Consider the following 23,471-nt stretch of genomic DNA (forward strand, 5'->3'; position numbering starts at 1 on the left):
TCCCTGATGAGTTCAAACTCAACTTGACATCCAGCAAGCTCAGGCAGGTCTCCCATGGTGGCAATGTCCTCCCTGGTAGGCTTCAGGGCAGCCTCCTCAGGCACCCCCTTTACCCAGTTTACCAGAGTTTCAGGTGCTGCTTTCCCATGACCTTTTCCCTTCCTCTTCTTGGCAGCGACCTGGGCCATTGTTCCAGGCTCTTGGCCTCCTTGACGCCCTACTTGGGTAGCCATGGGCCATGTGGTCATGCAGACCCACTCAGACCACCCTAACATTTCAAGGTGTGGCCTGAGCTCCACTTCCTTCCAGGCAGTGTGCTCTAAATTGTTGCCTAGCAGACAATCTATATGTATAGCAGGGCTCACAGCTACTTTTAGAGAACCTGAGACACCCCCCCCCAACTCAAAGGAACCAGAACTTAGACATATTTGAAGGCATGTGGGCTTTGGGAACCATCTATTTATCTCCCAGGGACACCAAGGTAACCTCTACTCTCTCCCCCAAGCTAACTGGGACCACATACTCCCTAAGAACTACACTGGCCAACCCTGGTGTCTGCACAACAGTGGAGGCTGTGCCCTCTTGAGACATTTGGCATCTCCCTTGAAGTAGCCATACTTGCAGCCCTCAGTACAGCCAAACCTCCCTGTCTGGTTATCAAACAAAACATTCTGTTTCTGATCAGGCTGGAGCTGGTTACTGTTTTAGTGGGAATTTTGTTTGGGGGCCTTGAGAGAACTGTGTTGTAATTGAACATGCAGTGAGAGGTAAGTGTCCGTGTAAAATATGTTTATTCCATTAACAGCAAGCCATCAGAGAAGCGTCCAGGCCAGAATCCGAGGACCAACTGCTGTTTACAAGATTCTAGCCTTGAGCCTGGAATCCAGTGTGGCTGGTTGCCATGCTCAACGCTCTGTCAATGCAACTAAAGAACTACATGGGTTTTCTCTGTACAAAGCAAAACACAGTATGAAGAAATATTCACACATTTAAATACAACTATGATGCAGGAGATAAAAATATCACAAATGAATATCCAATGAACATAATTACAAACATCCTAATGGATATAAGAGAATGACTTTTGAACAATTTGGAAAAGGTGTAATAAAAGGGGAGAACATAAGAAAGGGTAGGAAATACAAGGTAATGATAAACAGAACAGATAATAAATACTACCTGCAAAAGTAACCTAAAGAAAAACAAACTCTTATCAATGCAAATGAAGCACTATAAACTACTTATTTTTACGTTTTTCTCCCCCCCTCTATCTTCTGGTGAGGACCCTGACCACACTTTTGGGAACCTCCTCAGATGTCTTTTTAGACACTTTGGTGCTGACCCAGTTGTCCTTACCTTAGGAAACTCCCTGGGGTCAGTGAGCTTACTATCCACTAGGTGTTGGTCCTGATCTGTTAAACAAGGATTGAGCATGCGCCACCGCAGGATCAAATTGTACAGTGCAATATATCATTGATATTGTTGCCCCTCTCCAACCACTTAGTGCCTTGCTAGAGTAATCTAAGAAATCTACCCAAGACTTGTTTGGGAGCTTGTGGCTGTCCCTGAATCTAAGACTGTACCTTTAAGGCCTCAGTCCAAACTTGGCAAGTAAAATGGCCTTCATAGGATCACATAGCATCTGTTTCCTCACCTTTATCTTTAGAAGGGTGTCCCGCCCTAACGTGGGCATGTGTTTCCACAAGCTTGCCCCCCAATCTTTGTCTGGAACCCTGTGCATCCTGAGAGCTAACTCATATGCTGAAAACCATTTATCTATATAATATCCCACAACATAACTGGGCTCAAGGTCTTGCAGTATGCAGACTCTAACCTCTCTAGTGTACACTTAGGGTACGCTGCCACCATTGTAGATGGACTCTATTTGTTTGACTTTGAAGTTCAACTCTCTGAGACGTAGCTCATGGGCCATTTTCCTTTCCTCGAGGGCCAACAAGTTCTTCTCCAGGGCCCTCTTGGCAGCATCCTTCTTCTTGGCTACCTCCAATTTTAGTTTGGCCAACTGCAGCTTCAGCCCCCTTTCAGCTTTCCTGTCCTCCTGGTCCTCTGTGGACAGACAAATAGTGTATTGTATGCTCCCTGCCTGGCATGGAGTTCCTCTTCTCCAGGCTGCTGCAGCTCAGGATCTGTGCCCAGGTCCTCCCCTTTCTCCCTCATAGCCTCCTCCTAGTCATCTGCAGTGTCTAGCAACTTGTGGGCGTCCTTATAGGCCCAGAAAGCCTTCTGAAGCTCCTCCTTCTAGGAGTTCCTTTTGGCTGGAAGCCCCCTCTGCTAGCAGGCTCCTCTAAGGTCAGCTGCAGCACAGTTCTTCAGACTGCTGAGCTCAAACTCTATACTTGCAGATAGAGTCACAGGCACAGACAGTCAGGGAAAATAGAAGTAAGTTTGGAAAAAGCAGAAATGACCAATCAATGATATTTTAAAAAGAGGTTGAACATGGTATCAAAATATGTATAATAGGCATTAAGTGTTACACTAATCACTGAATGGTACTTTACAAACACAAGTGCTGGATCCCACTACTGAGCACCAATGTGAGAAGTTGGGTTGTTGGTTGAGGGGGGTGTGAGCTCTTCTCAAGCAACAGCCACAATGCCTGTCAGGGTGAACTACAAAAGTCACTAAATTAACCTATACTTAACCACCTGGTAGCTTGGCACAAAAGCAGCGAGCCTTAACTTAGAGGCAACGTGTAAGGTATTTATGCAGCACACAAACAGCAATAAGCTGAAAACACAACACAAGAGAAATCCTGCACCAATTAAAACAAATACAGTAAAAATGAATGAATTATTTTACACCACAATTTAAAAAATCCAATCAGTAGAACTGAAGATATGCAATTTTAAAGATTTTAGGTAGGTATAGTGCCTAAAACAACAAAGCACCACTCATGATTATCTGGTCATGTTAACCACGTGAAAGTCACAAGTTCTGGCTGACCACAATGGAGCGCGAGGGGGTAAAGGAGCCCTGTTAGTCCTGCTGAAAAAGCTACCTTCTAAAGTCCAGCTTGAAGAGTTCTGTTTGCAGTGGAGGAGGCAAGAGGAGCAGGGAGAGCGCCATGGATGGTCGTCGCTATAGTGCAAAGAGCAGGCGAGTGTCATGGACAGTCGTCGCTGTAGCATGGAGATCCTGTCGGTTATTGCTGGTAATTTGCGTTGGTGGTCACCATGGACTGTTGATACTGAAGAGTGAATTGCAGGTCTTGCATTGCCAGTCATTGCTGCCATGAAGAGTCGGGTTCAAAGAGCTTTGCTTTGGAGGTTGGCCTGGACAGCAAGATTTTGTGATGAGCATAACACTTCAGGAACCCCCCTTTCTTCCAGGAGGCACTGATGCAACAATAAGGGTCCAGGACCTGGGAGGCACCTCTTGCGGATCGGGAGCACACTCCAACAGAGGCCATCAAGGTTCATGAAAGTCCTGTTGCATGTCCAGGCAGGTACTCTTTTAGCAGGTCAACTGGTCAGTTGCAGAGAGGCCTCTGGAGCTTGTTGTGTCTCTATAGCTCAGACGAGATCAGTCAGCTAACCCTTGGAGTAACTTCAACCTGGAATGAATGTTGCAGGTACATTGATCCTGTAGAAGTGGACCTCAGCTAGGCCAACCAGTGCAAGGGGTTCGCCCTTCTCTGCACAGAGTCCTCAGACCAATAGGAAGAAGTTGGCACAGAAACTGGAATAGAAAATACAAAGTTTAATAAACCTCATGAGGTGGAACTACATTCACACAGCACCCTTCGGTATTGAATGAAGTAGCACACCAAACAGAAGGAGCATGGTCCTTTTACACCCACACAGGGGCTTGAAAGAGGGCCGTACAAGTACAGCAGAAGATTTTATGTACATATAAGGTCATATAGAAATGCACAGTCGACAAGTAGGAGGAGTTAACAGTTTGCCAATGCTAGTAAACACATCCTGACAGTTACATACTGCTAACAGCTGCAAGGACAGTTGAAAACTCACTGGACATGTGCAAAGGTGGAAGATACTAAATATAGTTCGTTTCTAGGCAGATTACAAGAGCAGTCAACACTGAGGGAGGACAAAGCACATGGTGAGCACATGGCAAACAAAATGGCTGTCAGAAATACAAAATGGATTCCGCAAAAATGACAAGATAGCCTCTAAATACAAGATGGATTCTGCTAATGCTAAGCCAATCGCTGCCAATTTACAACAATCCTTCTCAGACACCAGGGAATGCCTTGGGTAACAGTGTAGTCCACTGGCAGCAGGGCAGACCTTATTCTGTAGTAACGACAGGTTCAGGAGTGTACTGAAGGGTGGGTCTGAGGGGCCTATTTTTATACCTGATGCCTCCTTTGAAGTGGGAGAAACATTTGGGGGCTTCCCCCACTCCTCCACCCCACAGAATTGTTTGGAATTTACTGCTTTCCTTCCATGGTTGCAGTCTGTTTAGGGGCACAATGGGCTAATGGGATGGCTTTTGTGTGTGAGCCTGGCCAAGGCAGTGTAGGTGACGGCTCCACACCCCCATATAGGCTGCAATGGCAGGCCTGAGACTTATTGTGAAGGCTACTTAATTGGGTAGCACAATAATTGCTGCAGGCTTACTAGTAGCATTTAATTTGCAGGTTCTGGGTAAAGGTAGTACCAATTTACCAGGGGCTTATAATTAAACTAACTGCGCCAATTGGGTGTAAGGCAATGTTACCATGTTTAGAGGAGAGAGCACAAGTACTTTAGCACTTGTTAGCAGTTGTAAAGTGCACAGAGTCCTAAGGCCAACAAAAACAAATTCAGCAAAACAGGAGCTGTTAAGGTAAAAAGCATGGGGAAACACCACCCTAAAGCTGACAGGTCTAACACTGAGGTGCCGATCACGATCCGGTAAAAAATATCCCCGTGCGACTCGTATCCGGTCTTTTTACCGTACGAATCGTACAAGTGCCGTACGAACTGGCAATCACGATTCGCATGGTAAAAAGTCCATACGAACCGCATTGGAAATCATTCCCCACACGTCCTCGGGTCGGAAAATGTGTCCGACACGTCCTCGGACGATTTACCGTACAAACGTGAAAGGTGAAGTCCGACCGAGGAATCACGATCCATCCCGTGCGTCCGAGGTTACAACCGGATGGAAAAATCACCGTCCGCACCGAACTCCCATAGCAACCATGGAGACGTGCCCGCATACGCGCCCCCAGCCCCCGTAGGTACGCGCCGACCCCCCCCCAGCCCCCGTAGGTACGCGCCGACCCCCCCCCAGCCCCCGTAGGTACGCGCCGACCCCCCCCAGCCCCCGTAGGTAAAGGTGCATACACGGGGGGGTACGCACCGTACATACACGGGGGGTACGCACCGTACATACACGGGGGGTACGCACCGTACATACACGGGGGGGTACGCACCGTACATACACGGGGGGTTCGGCGCGTACCTACGGGGGCTGGGGGGGGGGTCGGCGCGTACCTACAGGGGCTGGGGGGGGGGTCGGCGCGTACCTACGGGGGCGGGGGGGGGTACGGTGCGTACCGGGCCACCTACTCTGGTCGATTCATGCCGTACTTCGCTTTTGCGGCACTTTTTGGGTGCCGTGAAAATATTGCCGTCCGGACTGCTGTCGGTTCGAATCGTAATTCCTGGGTCGTGAAACGCTGCCTGAAAGCGTCCCGACGTCACGTCGCAGCATTCCCGGATCACATTCGTATGTATATTTTCGTCGGTCGGTGTTTTTTACGATTCGTACGGAAATGGTGTTTCCGTGCGAATCGTAATTCCATGTTTGTAAAGTTTTACGACCGGGTACGAGTCGGACGGGGAAAACGCTCCGACCGACGGTTCGTACCCGGTTTTTACCGGATCGTAATCGGCACCTGAGTGTCCGTAAGTTTGTATTGATTTTGTAGTTCTCTGAAAGTCAGCAATTTCCGGGGTCCTCTGAACTAGTGATTGTTTTCCGCGGTGCTATTTATCATTAGGAACAATATGTCTGTCATTTCGAGTTGAGTGAATTTGTTTTTGTTTTACCATCATTTCGGCCATGCGATCTCCAAATCTGCCATTACATTTTTATGTCTTGGATACAGAAAGCTATCTGTTGACAAGACCTACTATTTCCGATAGTTAACAAATACTTAGATTGGGCTTTGGGTCAGGTTCTTGTGCATGATTGGACAGCTTTGTGATCTGTGTCCTTTCCTTCTATTGATTTCATGGATTTCTTTTCTCTTTTTCCGTTGTGTTTTTCAGTCTCACAGTGTTTTTATTGGATGATGTAGCCTTCTATTTATCCAATCCAATCCAAACAGCTTTATTCGACAAAAGTCATAAAAGCGAGACAAAACAAGTACAGGTACAGAATACACAAATAAATTTAGCAGAAAGACAATATAAAAACGATACTGTTTAAAATATTTACAAGTTTTAAAAATGCATATGATAAAAAATCATTGGGTGTAACATACCGGACATCTGACTTTACTAACTGTTACACTTGGTTCTTATAATCCATGCCCACCCCAGGAATTTAGCAACAGCCACAACAATTACCGGGTCAGTGCAGGTGCGAAGAAGTCTTCCTGCTTCAGCACTCTGTCTAGTACCCAGTAGTTGGCAAACGGGTTTCAACCATACACGCCTCGGGGCCAAATAGGCAGGGCATACAAAAAACATATGCGCTAATGTTTCCACCCGGGATTTGCAAAAGGAGCATAAATTACTTTTCTTAGGTTCCCACCGGGCTACAAATGAATTTAAGGGCAACGCTCCCACCCGCATCTGGAAAAATAATTTCCTATCTAAAACTTTGGTTACAAGATCCCAAAAATGTTCTAGCCTAGGGACAGATTTGATATTCATGAATTAGTCAGAAAGCGAAAGGGGTTTAGTGACAAGAAATACCTTTGTGTTGATCAACTCCCAATATTTCTCCTTCAAGAGAGCTTTAGATGGGAAAGTAGCTACCGTAGGGTTCTCCCAAAGATCGCTCAACCCCAGAGCCTCAAGGGATTTTCTAGTTTCATTAAGCCAAGCAATCTTCCGGGAGCCCACCAGCGACATTATATCAAGAAAACCCTCTGCATACTGTGCCAACGCTGGAGTGGTCCATAGGCGACGCTAATAAAGGATAGGTCGAAGCCTGGCTACATCAGCTATAGAGTTCTTCCCAAGGTCGTACCTTAAGGGAACTATAGGTGTGCTCTGCGGGAGAGAAGTGATACTACGCAGGAACTTGTTTTCCGAGATGGTTAAGGAAGACAAGTTCTCGTACCCCCACAGTTCCGCACCATAAAGAGCCGAGCTCACTGCTTTAGCACTATAGACCTGTAACACAGGTCTAATAGGCTTCGAAGGAGACTTTTTAAATTCAGCGGCTAATACTCCAGCAAGCTGCCTATGTTTTAGAGTAGTCAGATTTCTCTGTAGCTTCCATGCAAAATTGTTTTGGATATTGACTCCAAGATAATTAAAAGCCTGTACTTGTTCTAGTGGATTATTGAACAAAACAAATTGATTTCTAAAAGATTTATGTGGCCTGAATACCATAAGCTTAGTTTTTTTAATACTGACCTCCAGGCCACGATCAACACAAAAGGACTCAAAAATATTTAATGAACGCTGAAGTCCGCCAGGTGTTTTAGCAATTAGAAGCGTGTCGTCAGCGAACATTAGAATAGGGACCTTAGTGTTGCCAAGAATGGGAGCATCAACGTGAGCTTTCAAAAGACGATCCGCTATGTCGTTGATATATAGGGGAAAATAAAGTGGGGGCCATTGCACAACCTTGCCTGACACCTCTCTGGACCGGAAAATCCTCAGTCAACGTGCCCTGGCCACCCCATCTGATTCTAGCCGAATTATATGCGTGAAGCCTCTGGATTAAGGACAACAATCCACCATGAAGCCCCAGATCTTTTAGAGTCTGCCATAGTTTCAAACGAGGACTAAGTCAAAGGCGGCCCTTAGGTCCACAAACACTGTATACAAATTTCCCTTACCCAAGACCACAGTCTTCCAATAAAGGAGGATAAAACGGAAGACTTGGTCAACAGTGCTAATGTGCTGGCGGAATCCTGCTTGAAATGGGGATAAAATATTATTTGACGCAATCCAGAGATGGACACGATTTAAAATCAGTCTACCAGTAATCTTCTGGATAGCGTCAATCAAGCTGATAGGCCGATAATTCTCAGGAAGTGAGCGGTCTCCCTTTTTGTACACCGGAATTATTTCCGCCGCTTTCCATGAGCTTGGAATAGGGGCACCATGTGCCATCGCATTAGCAATCAGCTGTATATATCTCCCCCATTTTAGCTTGTCATACAGGAAGACATCCGCAGGAACACCGTCCGGGCCAGGAGCCTTGCCAGACGCCACTCCTACCAATGCTAGAACCACCTCAGAGATAGAAAAATTATCTTCTGGATTAAACAACTGGGGGGACCCATAGCTATCAGAAAGATCAGTAGGGGAAGCATACTGCGGTTTAAAATACTCCACCCACTTCTCTTGCGAGACATTGTTTTGGGGACACTCAGGCTGCGCACCAGAACCCCACTTTACAATGCTCCAGAATAATTTACTATCATTCCGAAGACTTGCTTCGAGGAGGTCCTCCCACTTTTTACCATCCCATTGGCGTTTAGCCTTAGCGACACAGCTCTTGTAGATGATTCTTCTGTGACGAACCAGGCTTACATCGCCACCCTTCAGGGCAGACCCAAGCGATAGCCTTGCCTCCCTGCATACTTTATTATACCAAGAGGCTTGTTGGTTAACGCCTCTTGGTCCTGGTCTCGCTTTTGTGAGGAAATAGGATTTCAGACTTACAAATAAACTATCATGCGCTGATGTTACATCCCTCAAGTTCCCCTCAGAGGCAAAAACTGACTCAATAGCAATGATGGAACCATCCACCTCCTCTATAATTTTTGATAAGGTGGTAGGGTTCCCCATAAGTCCGGACCATCTCAAATGGCGCATGTCGTTAGATGACACCACCGCGAGAGGGGACAACTCCCTGGCCTCAACAGGACCACAGTCTACCTTCCACCATTTATGTAATAAACAAAGAGGGTTGTGATCACTCTCTGGAAGGGACACTATTTCCATATCAACAAGGGAGTGCCATAATTTCATATCAGCCAAAATATAATCAATTCGACTCCTACTCAGCCCGTTGTTAAATGTGCAGGCACCCTCACGATCGCTTGGCATCCTACTATTCAGAACCCTCAGGCCCCTTTCCACACAAAGGGAATTAATCTGAATGGCAACTTCTGGCCATCTTGATATAGGGGACAACTCCAGGGGAGGGATACCCCAACATAACTCTTCACTATCCTGTGGGTCCCACTTATTATCGACAAGAGGTTCAAATGATACGTTAAAGTCACCTGCAACGATGATGAAGGTGTCAGCTGAATAAAGATCAAACAGGCGAAGTAGGTCATCAATGACCGAAGATTTTACACCTCTGGAGCCTCTTACGTACACATTATATATGTCATTATACCTAGTGATCCAAGATCTAACCTCAACAGTTGAATGTCTCTACTTCCCGTGTGGAAAAGCTTGGTGGTCAAACATAATTCGCTTCTTAACCAGATAGTTAAACCCCCTGATGGACGCCCATGGGATCCCTTGGTTGCCGGGATGTGAAAATGTAGGTAGCCCATACAAAAACGTGGTTCGAGAAGCCAAGTCTCCTGGAATATACAAATGTCCATTGAGTTAATAAAAACTACCCAATCAGAAATAGCTAGCTTGGAATTTAAACCAGCAATATACCAAGAACAAAGAGAGCCACCAGCCAGAGGAAAACCGGCAGTATCAGGGATGGTAAGTTGCGAATCTGCTAAAGGGCTAATGGCGGATGGATCAAGCCCCTGGCAGGATTCCGGGGCAGAGACAGAATGACTGCTACTCAAGGTTATAGCCACTTGGTGGACGGGTGTAGAATAGGGGTCAATGCAAGGGTCAGCCATAGTGGACTCCTGGTTCTCAGTGTCCCTCACCCTCTCACTCCTGTCCCAAAAACCAGCACCCCCCTCATTGTATAGTCAGTCATTGATATCCAGGGATGAACCAACTACGTCCCTATCGCTGCATTGGCCACGCTTCGACCCCCCTAGATCATGCGAGGGGTAGCTTCGCAGTTGGATGGAGGAACCTTCTGGGGGACAAGTTCTAAACTCAAGAGAAAGAAGATTTTCGGCAAGGTAATTGGTTTTAAGAGTTAGTTCGATGCAATCAACAGAGACCCTAGGTGAAGAAAGTCTAATAGCTCTGGAGATATCCTCCCTAATGACTGAACGACAGCCCCTCACATGTCTCAACCAATGGATCGCCTTGTTAGTCAGCGACTCGGGAGACTCGGTGCCGCCGTTAGATGGCAGTTTGGGAACATTGGTCATATAAATTTTGTTGGAACAATCAACGGCGTAGCCCTTGGGTGGGACATTACGATCACCCCGGCCCACCAGGGACCCCTGGTCAAAAGTGTCAGGGTCACTTCCCGCGCCCAGCCTCTTTGTACGACTTGTTCTGCAAAGTACATTTGGGATTGACTGTTGAGCGAACTAAAATGTGGTTCGTGTCGGCCTGAACTGCATTACTATAGGTAACATAACCTTTAGAGCGAGGATTAAAAAGTCCTGGCCTGTCAGCCTGCGTTCCTAAGGGTTTTTCTGGAGCTGGAGAGGGGTTAGGTATAATAATGCCAGAGGCGGGGCGTGGGACAACAGAACACAACCCTGCTTTGTTAGTCAAAGACTCTATCACTAATTTCAATGCGCTGACTTCATCTCTCAACAAGTTAACCGTTTTTATGAGATCTAATAAGGGATTAACAGATAAGTCGATAGAATTACCTAAGGGGATTGTGGGGGAATGCGACAAAGGTTCAGATGGATCCCCATTGGTAACAACCTGCTCATCCATCAAAGGAGAGAACCAGTTAAAGGAAGGAACAGCAGGAGTACTGCTCTGAGTATCAGCTGTAGCAAACAATGGAGAGCTATCCCCAACAATCGAACCCTCGGGCACATCCACTTTACTAGCCCCCTTGGCAACTCTTGCAGAGGGCTTACAACGAAACATTTCCGGCACAATAAGTGCTGGCAGAGAGTTAACATGTCCAGAGTCAGCAGAAGATGGAACAGTGACCAGGCTATCGTCCGCCGGTGACTGGTCGGATCCCAAAATGGCCTCACACTCCCCCACTAGAACACCAATACGTGACAAAGTCCCCTCCGGATCGGGCTGTTTGCCAGCACGTCGCGGCTTCCTGATTTTCCGGACTTTAGGCAAAGAACTATTACCCCCTGTTCCCCCATAGCTCTCGGCTAGCTTTCTCTTGCCCATTCGGGAAGCAGTGGCAGCAACGTTGGAAATGTCAAAGGGGTACAACAGCAAGCAAGCACCACACAAGATATCAAATCACCTTAGATTGGAGAGCCACTCCTCAGAGGCTTTGCAGAATACAACCAAGGGGGGTGGCCCAGCCCGGCCTCAGACGGCCCGCCCTTTGCCCGGGCTTCGCCAGGCGCCGCCCGCGCACGTCCCGCGACACGGAGGGAGCCGTTCAATTTTAGCGCCTCAGGGCGCGGAAGTGCCTGCGGGTGGGGGCGGAGTCTCCAGGAAACCTGGGAGCCGTAGTCCTGTGCTCCCAACGTGTAGCAGCAAACCAACAGTGGAAGCGTCGGTCGAGAAAACAAACATCAGCCGCCCCAGCACAAGGAAGAGAGCGCCCGAGCCCCCGAGCTCCACCACGATGACCAGGTAAGGAGCCTGCCTCTCGCGCTTAAATTCACCAAGGGCTCCTGCTCCACCAAGGGAGCTGTTCGATTTTAGCGCCTCCGGGCGCGGAAGTGCCTGCGGGTGGGGGCGGAGTCTCCAGGAAACCTGGGAGCCATAGTCCTGTGCTCCCAACGTGTAGCAGCAAACCAACAGTGGCAGCGTCGGTCGAGAAAACAAACATCAGCCGCCCCAGCACAAGGAAGAGAGCGCCCGAGCCCCCGAGCTCCACCACGATGACCAGGTAAGGAGCCTGCCTCTCGCGCTCAAATTCACCAAGGGCTCCCGCTCCACCGAGGGAGCCATTCGATTTTAGCGCCTCCGGGCGCGGAAGTGCCTGCGGGTGGGGGCGGAGTCTCCAGGAAACCTGGAAGCCGTAGTCCTTTGCTCCCAACGTGTAGCAGCAAACCAACAGTGGCAGCGTCGGTCGAGAAAACAAACATCAGCCGCCCCAGCACAAGGAAGAGAGCGCCCGAGCCCCCGAGCTCCACCACGATGACCAGGTAAGGAGCCTGCCTCTCGCGCTCAAATTCACCAAGGGCTTCTATTTATCATGTCAGCCCTTGCTGAAGGGTTCATGAGAGGGAATAATTAATTCCATCCCCCCTGCCACTCTTGCTATGCCATTGTGTGACGCACCATAGACCTTTACATTAAAAAAGACTTAACAGTGAGCATAATTTTCCAGACCCAAGTGGTTATCTTCTTTTGCCTTTGACTTTCTGCACTATGATTCCTTTCAGAGACAAAATTAACAGCTCTCTGGAAGATTACTACATAGACTTTGGGCCGGCCTGTCACTCCCTGCAAAGAAACCACAAGAAATAACGAAACATGTCAGAATGTAAATACCATACTTAATTTAGAGGGGCTCACCACACGCCCTACATGAATATTATTTATACCCAAGAAGGGGCTTCAATGTGTCTCGATCGCTTGCTTCAGCTTTTTCTTTTTTTTGTTTTAAAGTATCAACTACAAATGATTTCCCTGTTTGGACATTTGTGCAATGTGGCAGTTTCCTCTTAGCGGGGCACTACTTTTGGACTGCTTATCTAGGTGAGTTCATCCATACTGATGGAGCAAGGTTTCATAAAGGAGAAACTTGCTTGGATGCAATCCTCTCAAGTAACGTATAATACCGTAATCAATCCTTTTGTGAGTACTAACATTGCATTACACACTTTATACTGTATCTAGGGGATGCTTGCCTATGTGTATTACTAATCAGTAACCCAAGTGTCCTAAAATGGCCGACAAAACACGGGAATTTCACTGCGCATGCGTCTACTGCATCTACGTAGTATGACGTTTTCTATGCTTGGAGGGAAAACTTTGCAGCTGCGCAATAGCTTCTAAACTAGCCGCTTGAAACTCACATGCTAATGCGCATGCTTTGCTTAAACTAAACCTTGCAAGTTCTACTAAATTGCTAATGTGAAAGATATATATCAGTAAAGGGGATTAGAGTAGTGAGAGTAGTGATAAGTGGTATACAGTGAATTCGTTTATTTTCGTATTCTAACATGTCTTTCTCTGACTTTATTATTAGTTCGTAATTGGGCCTCGGAGGGTGACTGAAATCCCTACCTCACCTGACCTATGCGCAAGCACACTAAACCCTACCCGGAACTATGATGACACCGTTGAAACCCAGCCAAGGTCGCACTGGCAAGATTCTCTTGGGAACTTAACCCATCGACCCGGATAGAGGAAACACAAATTACAATTTATATAAAATGTATTGATCATAATGTGAAAATGCGGGTGGGAATAAAGCTTTGGGAAAGTAAATTAAGGGGCGGGAACATTGAACAATGAACCTAAAGTAAAATATTACATTTAGCATGGTGTGATGAACTCACCTCCTTGCCTTGTCCAATCAGAAATATGGGATTACACGATATTAGTTAGGTAAATGTCAGTTAGAGAGACCCGACACAGATGCTGCCACAGACTCTGTCAGAGACGCTTTCTCAGACCCTGCAGATGCCAGAGACCCTGCTCGAGAGACCGAAATACTGATCTATAATCGAATCATCTAGAAGGGGAGTCGTGGAAGGAAAACCGAGGAGAGTAGTGCCAGAGAGGGGTGCGACGCTGGCGTTGCACTTAGAAGAGGTTACCTTCCCGGTCCTGAATCTGTCCTGATCCTTTGTCTTCCACCTGTCCTGGTGGACTCCACCTGACTCATTTCTAAGGAGTTGGGTTCATCTATCATCTTAGGTAAATATAATTCTGTGAAATCTGTCCTTGTACCTGCTCTCTGTTTCTCCCTCTTCAGGTACTGTCATCACGATACTAAATTGAGACTTATTATTGAACTAAACTTGATTACGAAACCGATGTTAACATGTATTTTATCTGTGACTCACAAAATTTTGATTAGATAAAACGTTTAAAGCTCTTTGAGTCTGTGGTTATTGGAGAAAACCTTAAATGTTATTTCTACCTATTCTACTAGCTACTAGATTCATTGACCAGAGGAAATTTATTGGCAAGGAGATTGGATTGGTAAGATTTGGGTACAGATAACAAAATCTTGCAGGTAAAACAAAATTGACTCCGACGGTACTACTAGCTTATTTGTATGAATGTTTATAGGCCCAGGTGAGTATATGGTGTGTGAGTAACCCAAGCTGGTAATCCGCTGAATGAGTTTAACTTGGTAGCAGAGCTATGGTTTAGAGTTCTAGTTAGTTAGGTAAAAAATATTGTGAATTGAATTATTGATTTATGTATTAACCAAACCCGTTTGTTTTGTTGCATGTTGTCTGGAAATACCCAGCAATATTGAATAGCGGGTGGCGAATGGAAGCCACACTGCAGTGAGGTTACTTGTCTGAATCAAGAAGGTGCTGAAAGTTATGCAGGACTAGAAGCACTGATTTAGGGATTATTTTCTTTCGTATAAAAGTGAGAGTAATTGGTAGCAAAAGATTTCGCTGGTAAAACTTAGGTCTTATATCACCTAGAAAAGGTAATACTGAAGGAGTAACAGGTTCATTGATGCTTGTGTGAAGGGTAAACGAAATGTTTTACTTGTAGTGAGTGAAGAGTAAGTAGAAGGGTTTTACTTGCAGCAAAAGAAATAGACTATTCTTTGAATTTAGAGGATCAGACAAAGTAGAGAATGTTTCTATGTTGTTAATTAATGAAAATATTGCACGTAAATATTGAGTGTTAGACTTGGCATCTTTTGGCATGTTTCCCCCGAGTTTTTGCTCTCTGCCCTCCCGGTTTTTACTCTGTTTTTGCTGATGTAACGTTTCTGCGCGCTTTTTGCACTGCTGATCAGTGGTAAAGTGCTGGTGCTCCTGTGGTAAATTGTGTTATGATTGGATGTTTGACTTACTTTTCAGTCCCCAGTAAAGGGCACTGCGGGTGCCGGGGCTTGTGAGTCAACAGCTACTCATGGGCCTGCAGCACGGATTGTGCCACCCACGTATGTAGCCCGAAAAAGGTATAAGTGAATGAAGTTTGGTATGCCTAAACTCAGCGTCTAAAGACGCAGCCTTTAGCGAGGGTGCTCTTTTCACTCTAAGTTCATAAAGGCCACTTTTAGAAAGTGGGTATTATTTTGCTCGGTCATCCCATGTGCCCTTGCTGGAATGTGGATTGCATGTCTGGGTTTTGGACAACAGATGGCTAGGAAGCAGGGTGGCTCCCGATAGTCTAGGTAGGTCAGGAAAGGGCTAAATAGACCTGGGTTGCGATGGGGGGAAGAGGGAGGAGATTTCCTTGCACCTCAAAGGGCCTGGTCTGCCTCTGAAAAAACCGTCTCCACCTCCTGCCAAGAATTCACGCCAGAGAAGGCCCAACTGGTTCTGGCCGGACACAGACACCCTCTGCCTGGAAGATCTAAGGATTTTAGATACAAATACGGGGTCCCAGACCCCTGAACTTTAGAACTTATCTGGAACAAGAAGACTGCCAAGGAGAAAAGCAGGAGAAGCTGCGAAAAGGAACCACTGCTTTACTGGGCTGACCTGCAGTGGCTGCTTCTGTCTTGGGCAGTGAAAGTATCTGATTCATCAGATAGAAACAGTTCCTCTCTTGAGGCAGAGGTGCTAGAGATCACTGTCTGCCTGCTGTTAGTGGTCACAGGGGGATCTGTATTTCAGATCTTAATGCCGTCACACACCTGCAATGACCAACGGGCCTGGTGGCATCTTTAGCGGAGTTCTTTTGATCTGAGATCGCGGTATGTGAAGGGTGTGTGTGAGTGAAGATTGAATGAATCTTAATATGTGTTGTGAGTCAAAAAAGTTATTAAAATAGGCTCCGGCCCTATGAATATTTTAATTTGGGTGTCAGGGCTGGGACTAAGTAAAAACAGTGGGGCTACTGCAACGATTCAAGGTATCTAGGTAGCCTTTAGTTGAATAAGGTCAACATTTTTCGTGTCATGAGTGCTCCAAGATTGAGCAACACTTCTCCAGGACCAAGGATAGATCTGTAGGGTCCCCAAGCCTGGTGGACCAGTGTGAGAACTCCCTAATAAGGGGAATCTACACCATATGTGAACAAGCTCCTTGATCCGGAACTTGTAGGAAGTCTCCGCCTAGACAGAGGGAGACAAAAAATGGGGAGGACAGACAAGATCCTGACGTCAACAGCTGAAGGAGGACATCTAAATGTAGATCCAAGCATTCGTATTAGAGGGCGTGTCACTGAGCTAGGAGGGAAACCATGACCCTTTCCTAGGATGTCAACAGTTATTAGGAGACAGTTGGCAAATACAGGTTAAAATATATATACTAACGCAGGGAGTAAAAAGAGGAGTCCTCTAAGGACCAACAGTATCACCCCTAAACTGTCACAAGGGAATGGATGAGACGGGAGGGATATCATAGCCAAGTCTTACCTCAGTAAAGTTGAGAGTGAAACTTCATAGGTGGAGGAAGAGCGGCCAGACTACTGGAACGGGCCCACTAAATATAAACAAAGTTAAAGGAAAAGCACAAACATAAGCACAAATATCCAGTTACTGGTGCCAACCAATAAAGTCCATAGATGTGCATAGGTGCGGGGGGGGGTTCCGTATTTCAAGGGCACCAGATAGTGACGTGCAGAGCAGTTGTAAATACGAAGCGGCGTAGAAGGCAAGCCGTGGTTCAGCCCAATATTAACATGTGAGCGGGAGACTCGGGACGCGCGGCTGAGAGGTCCGAGTGCCTGAGAGTAAAGTGAAGAACAACCTCAGTAGCTAAGCGGAGGTTGTATATATCAGGGGGTAGAGACTACGAGGAGCGCATTGTGCCAGTATGAGGTGTTGACGAGCGCAATATGGTGATGTGCCCGGCAAACACCGGAAAGCTGTCCGTAAGAGTGTGGTAGTCGCGACAAGGGTTGACGCTGGCAGAACTACAGAGATGTAAAACAGGGGCCACTCGTGAGTGTGACCATGCGGGTTCGCAGGTCCAGACCCGGGTGCGTAAGGATGCGAACCAGGTAAAACTGTGGGCGTAGACTAAGTGTAATGACGGGTAGAGGCAGGAAACGCACAGAGTGAGGGCAGCTCGTGGTCCAAAAATACGAGCATATCCCGAATACGGGTTGTCGCGGCCCATACGGGAATCACAAAAGGGTGGATAAAGCGTGACAGGGGGATATAACCCACAGTGTCAGCGCTGTTCGTGAAGTACTATCAGATGTAAACTAATCCCCAAATTTGAAATATCGCGGCCCTCCTGAGTACGGGAAGACGCGTCCCCCATGTAAACAAATTGGATGCAGTGAGGAGGGAGTGAAGTCCAGAGTAACAGCGTGGCTCATGGACGGAAGAGTAATGAGCCGGTGCTGAGGGAAAAGGGGGGCGGAAAAACGTACCCAAGTCAAGGCGCGGGCTATGCCGGAGTTCCACGGTGTCTCTCCGTCACCTGAATATTACCGTATCGTACCGGAACAGCCAAGATTTTAAACCAGGAAGTACCTGACGTTGAATCTTGCGCGAAGATATTACCCAAAGGGGGGGAGGTAGAGTGGCACCATCTTGTCACAGGTGGAGGTGCCTGACTCCTAGAAGACAAACTAACTCTAGGGGTCGGGAGCCATAGTGGCGATGATTAAATAGTGTAATGGGAAATAAGCTATCCAGATATTATCAGAAGCTAAAAGAAGGGTATAATAAACCAATAAGTTATCCTGGGAGGTGAGCCCCGTGGGTTGTAACCTGGTGACCTCACTATAAGTGCCTGCTAAGGCAGAGACAGACAGCGTCTTGAGGTCTGACATACAGTATAGAAATGACTGAATGTTTGGTGCAACGTTTGTAAGGATCTGCTAGGTGAAGACAGTGGGGCAGTATTTGTGCCACCACTTATTAAATTCGGGTTTATTATAAACGAAACAAGAGCGTTTGCCTAGTTTTCCGGGTTGGTTGATATAGGTGTAGGTCAAGAATCTTAGCCAGGGAGCAGAGGTCACATAAACAAGGAGTTAGGGTATGTAGGTGTATGTGTGGTCCAGACTGTGGAGTTTTTTATGTTAGTTCTGACCACGGGATGTCGTCGTTAAGACCCCTATGTTGTCTGGATAAATGAAATATCCATCTTTGTTCTGTTTCGAAAAGTTTTTGGGAGGACCAAGTGGTATTGCTTTCAATCACTGTCCAGTACATTTCGTTTGACCCATGTGGGTGCGAAAGGTAGTGTGTACTAATTTTGGTAGTGGATCTGCCGCATCGTATGTTGCTGCGGTGCTCCATGAGCCTAGTTTTTACAGGGCGTGTGGTCATGCCAATATATCTTAAATGGCATGGGCATTCAATGAGGTAAACGCACTTTCTCGAGTTACAGTTCGTATGGCTCTTTTGGGTCCAGACTTAGCCTACTTCCAGGGTAAGTTCTTTGGTCACCTTGGTGAAGTCACATACTCCACATTGGCCACATGGGTAATGTCCTCTGACCGGTGTAGTATCCCACAGGGTCCCCTGCGTGATCTTCTTGGTAGTTTTTGGGCAAGTGTGCACCAGAATGTCACGTAGGTTGCTAGTTCGTTTGTTAGCAAACCTCGGTTTTGGTATAGATAGCTTTCCTGTGGAAAGAATTTTCCAGTTTTTGCAGATGATTCTTTGCACCTTGTTAGATTCTGGTGTGTATGTGGTGACACACGTCATTAGGTCTTCAGTATTTCTTTGTTTAGGTTCTAATAGAGCCTCTCGGTTGTTGTTGAGTGCTCTCTTGTTAGATCTTTTAATGATGGTTTGTGGGTAGTTTCGTGCTGTAAGGTTAATGCTTAAGGTGGTAGCTTCCTTCTTGTAGTCAGTGGTCTTCTCACAATTCCTGCGGAGGCGCAAGAACTGACCGAAAGGTAAATTATCCCTCAGAGCTTTCGGATGATGGCTCCCATAGAGCAGTAAGTTGTTGCGGTCCGTTGGTTTCTAATAAGTATGAGTGGACAATGTGCCATCCCGTAGGGTGATGGTAAGGTCGAGGAAGTGGATTTCGGTGGTGGAGATGGACCGGGTAAACTTGAGGTATGGGTCCAAAGAATTGACCGTGCGAAAAAAGTGTTGCACGTCTCTGTCACCTTTCCACAGGATAAGAATGTCATCTATGTGGCGCTTCCACAAGATGATGTTGTTGACATAGGTGTTGTTATCTGTCAAGTGGAGGCGTTCAAATTCAGCTACATAGAGACAGGCCAGACTCGGCGCGAATGTACTCCCCATAGATGTACCTTGGGTCTGGTGAAAAAGTTGATCTTGACACTGGAAGAAGTTCTCGCACATTGCTAGCGTGGCGCATTCCATTATGAAGGCAACTGGAGTGTTTGATGTCCAGTTTTCTTTCAAGAGGAGTTCTTCTACTACCCTGAGTGTCTCTGTTTGGGGAATGTTCGTGTAGAGTGCCTCCACGTCCAATGTCATCAGGAGATTGATTTCTTCACTTCTGGTAGTGTTGGTAATAAGATTCAGAACGTCTCTAGTATCCTGTAGATAAGAAGGTATTTTCTTAACCAACGGTTGGAGAAAGCAGTCGCAGATCTTACTTAAGGGTTCCAGCAGTGTTCCGATCCTTGATACTATGGGGCGTCCAGGTGGGGGGGGTGACCCCCTTGTGAATTTCAGGGAGGTGTAGAAGGCAGGAATTCGAGGTTCTGTGTTCACCAAGAATTCGGTCTCATTCTTAGAGATCCACCCCTGGGCTTCTGATGAATGTACGATGGATTTTATCTTTGTCAGCAGTGTCCCAGTAGGGTCTCCTTTGATATTTTTGTAGTATTTCTCTTGTGAGAGTTGGCGGAGGCATTCTTGGTCATGGTCGGTCGTATCCACGAGGACAATGGCACCTTGTCTGCTGGTTTGATCGTTAATGTAGTGACTTCATTCAAATGTTTGATAGCCGCCCTCTCTGCTGCAGGTAGGTTATTGTACTGTGGTTTATCAGGGATGTTTCCCACTTCTTTGATTACTGCCAGTTCAAAGGTTAGCACCTCGTGTGGAGTAATAGCATCATGTCGTGTAAATTTCGATGGGGGTCGTAAGCCCGTATCAGTGTTTTCTTGGGGTTCTTTATCTTGGAAGTAGGCTCCTAAAGAAATTGTGAAGTTCTTTGTGTAGGTGGAATCGATCCAATTGAGGGGTAGGTACAAAACCCATCCCCTGTTGAGCGCTCTTCTTTCTATAGGTGTCAGATTTCTTTTGGATAGATTGACCACTAGATCCTGTTGTTCTTCTTGCTCCTCAACTCCATCCGTTCCTGTTGTTGGGGGGCTGGTTGGTCTTGCCACTGGACCTTTTTTTGTGTCCTGGCTTCGTCCTAAAAAAGGCTGCTGGTTCTGATTAAAATAGTACATTGGTGGGGGAGCGTGGTACATTGGATTCCAAGGTGGTTGTTGTCCATAGAAGGGGTTCATCGGGTAACCGAACATGGGTGGTGGTAGAGGTCCCCAGTCATTCTTGAAGCTTGACCGACTATCATTGCTTGATGTACTACTATTGGAATTAAAGCGAGGTCTCCTGTCATTTGAGCTCCCATCTGATGAATCTTCACCACTGGGTATTTGGTAATCTTCCTTTGTGTATGGGTACACCTTCTCCTTGTCAATTTTTTTAATGTCTTTTTGCAAGTTTGTGATTTTGTGACGCATAAGGTGATTCTTGTGGTCATCCATCTCGGCATTGATTTCCGCCAGTCTGCTCTTAAAAGCCGTGATGTTAATTGAAGCTTTGAGATTGTTCTCCGCAATCGTGATCTCAATGAGTAATTTGTCGGCCAAACGTTTGGCAGTGTTGATAATTAGTATGAGCCAGTGAAAGGCCTGGACTGGACTTTCTGCAACCTAATTTGTGAGTCTCTCCAAGGGCTTGAGGTAGAGCTTGCCCCCTGTTCACGAAGTCTCAGGAACAGCAAAGACTTCAAGTTCTTCGACCCGCAGCACTGGGGACTGTGTGTTTTGTGCTGCCACCCGAAGAACACCAACTCGACGACGTCTACGACGCAACTGCCGACTCAGTGTCCTGAAGGCACCGCAGAGAGCACCGCCCCAATGCCGCACCACAACCCTGGTCTCAACGCCGCCGCCTGTTGATGCTGCCACCGAGCCGCTGTTTGTACCGCGACATGTGGGCACCACACTCTGCACTGCCTCGCTTCACGCTGAAGCTTTGGCACCGCAGAGAGCACCGCCGCAACAACGCACCGCGACTCTGGTCTCTGCACCGCCTTGCTTCACGACGACCCTTGGCCTGCCAGACGTCGCCACTTCCTGCCACAATTGACGCAGCTGCTTGCACCGTGGTTCGAGGGCACCACTCGTAAGTCACACGATGCACCACCCTCATCCCGCACCGCAGCCTTGGCCTATTGACGCCGGCGCCATCGACTCCAGTTCGTCAACCGACGACAGTGCTTTAGCAACGATGCCGCCGCTGCTTGCACCGTGACCTGCTAGCACCATGGCAAGCACCACCTTCATCTCGCCCCACGACCCTGGTCTCCCTGACGATGTCATCTGACGCCGCCACTGAGCCGCTGCTCGCACCCCGACCTGGAGGCACCGCACGCCACACCGCTGCGTTTCACACCGCAGCACCCGATGTCTGCCAGCACCAGTGCTCCTTATTCTACCAGAGAGGAGCTCGACCTGCACGCAAATGACTTCAAGGGCCCCAACGCCCTGCATTTCTCACAGGTACTGTTTTGCGGATCTTCCCGACACCGTAGCTGGCCCGCGACCAGCCAGAACTGTTGGATTTGTTGCTCATGACGCCGTGGTAGCCCGAACGGAGCTATCCACACAAGCAACTCTTTTTAATCAGCGTATTTTTGGAACTGTGAACTTTTAAGTATAGTATTGTGGATTGTTATAGTTTTTGGGTCTTGTCTTAATTATATAAAAATATTGGATATTTTTCTAAACTGGTGTGGTGTCCTTTTGTAGTGCGTACCCTGTATTACTGGTGGTTATGTGCAAATGCTTTACACACTGCCTCTAAGATAAGTCTGACTGCTCGTGCCAAGCTACCAAGGGGGTGAGCAGGGGTTATTTTAGAAGTGTAATTCCCTTATCCTGACTAGAGTGGTGGTTTTTGCCTGGCTTTGGCCCACACCCTAGCCTACCAGAAATCCCACAGTGAGAAAATAAGTTTTTTTTAAGAGTCAGTTGCGAGTGCTGCACTGACGTCACAGAGGGCCGCGATGGGATTGGTTGGAACAGCGGGTGTGTGACTGACGCGAAACATTGTAAAGGAGGGTTCAGTAGAAAGGAGCGATACTGACGTCATTGAGAGTCGCGCTAGTATTGGTTAAACGCATAGCAAAACAGAATCTGATTGGTTAGGAGAATAAGAAGCCACACTGGTATTGGAGAATCATTAAAGTAAGAGCAGATACCTGATTGGTTATCAACATAGAATCCCCAAGAATAATAATAGACAGTGGAATTTGTATGTACGATCCGACATTAATAGGGACCCGTCCAGATAGAAGGTTCATAGGTTTTGCTTACGAACAGTATCTCAGCCAGAATTCGCACAAAATGTACGGAGAAAAGAGGAAAATGTCATTAATGCAGTAAATTTAAAATTATTTTAAAAAGGATAAACCCATTAAAACTAGAGAAGGAATTCTTAGCCCTCCCCTGAAAACGCCTGCATCTTACATGATGATGGAAAGAGGCTATCATATCTGTGTATGGTTAGAAAATTGGATAGAATACACAAAAGATGATGAAATATTAGCTTTCCCCGAATTTGGAACATTTAATGGGAGAATCTTACATAACTTACACACTAGAATAAATTAATTAGAACCCAGACCTAGATTGACCCAGTACGAAGCCTTAGAAGAGTGGGAAACTGAAGCATTTGAGCGTGATAGATCAAAAAGTAACAGAAACTTGAGTAAATATTATCCAAAATTTCACCGTGAAACCCGAGATAGTCAGATGAAACAGTGGAGACAAGCCATGGTGGCTGAAGGATTATATCCTGTACTAACGACAGAGGAACGGACAGATGGTAAATGCACAGAGAAAACAAAGCACTTAACAATGGCAGGTAGTGGAGAATCAGAAGATGATTATTTAGAAGATATTTTAATGAAAAATCCTCCGCCTGATCAAGAAAGATCTAATAGGACTACCCTGAGTGCTCCAATTCTAGAGATACCTGTAGTTCCACAGGTTGTACATGTAAAAACAATGGAAAGGGTACTTCAAGAAAGCGAAAGG

This window comes from Triturus cristatus, chromosome 12 (genome assembly GCF_964204655.1).
Source record: "Triturus cristatus chromosome 12, aTriCri1.1, whole genome shotgun sequence".
Taxonomy (NCBI): Eukaryota; Metazoa; Chordata; class Amphibia; order Caudata; family Salamandridae; genus Triturus; species Triturus cristatus.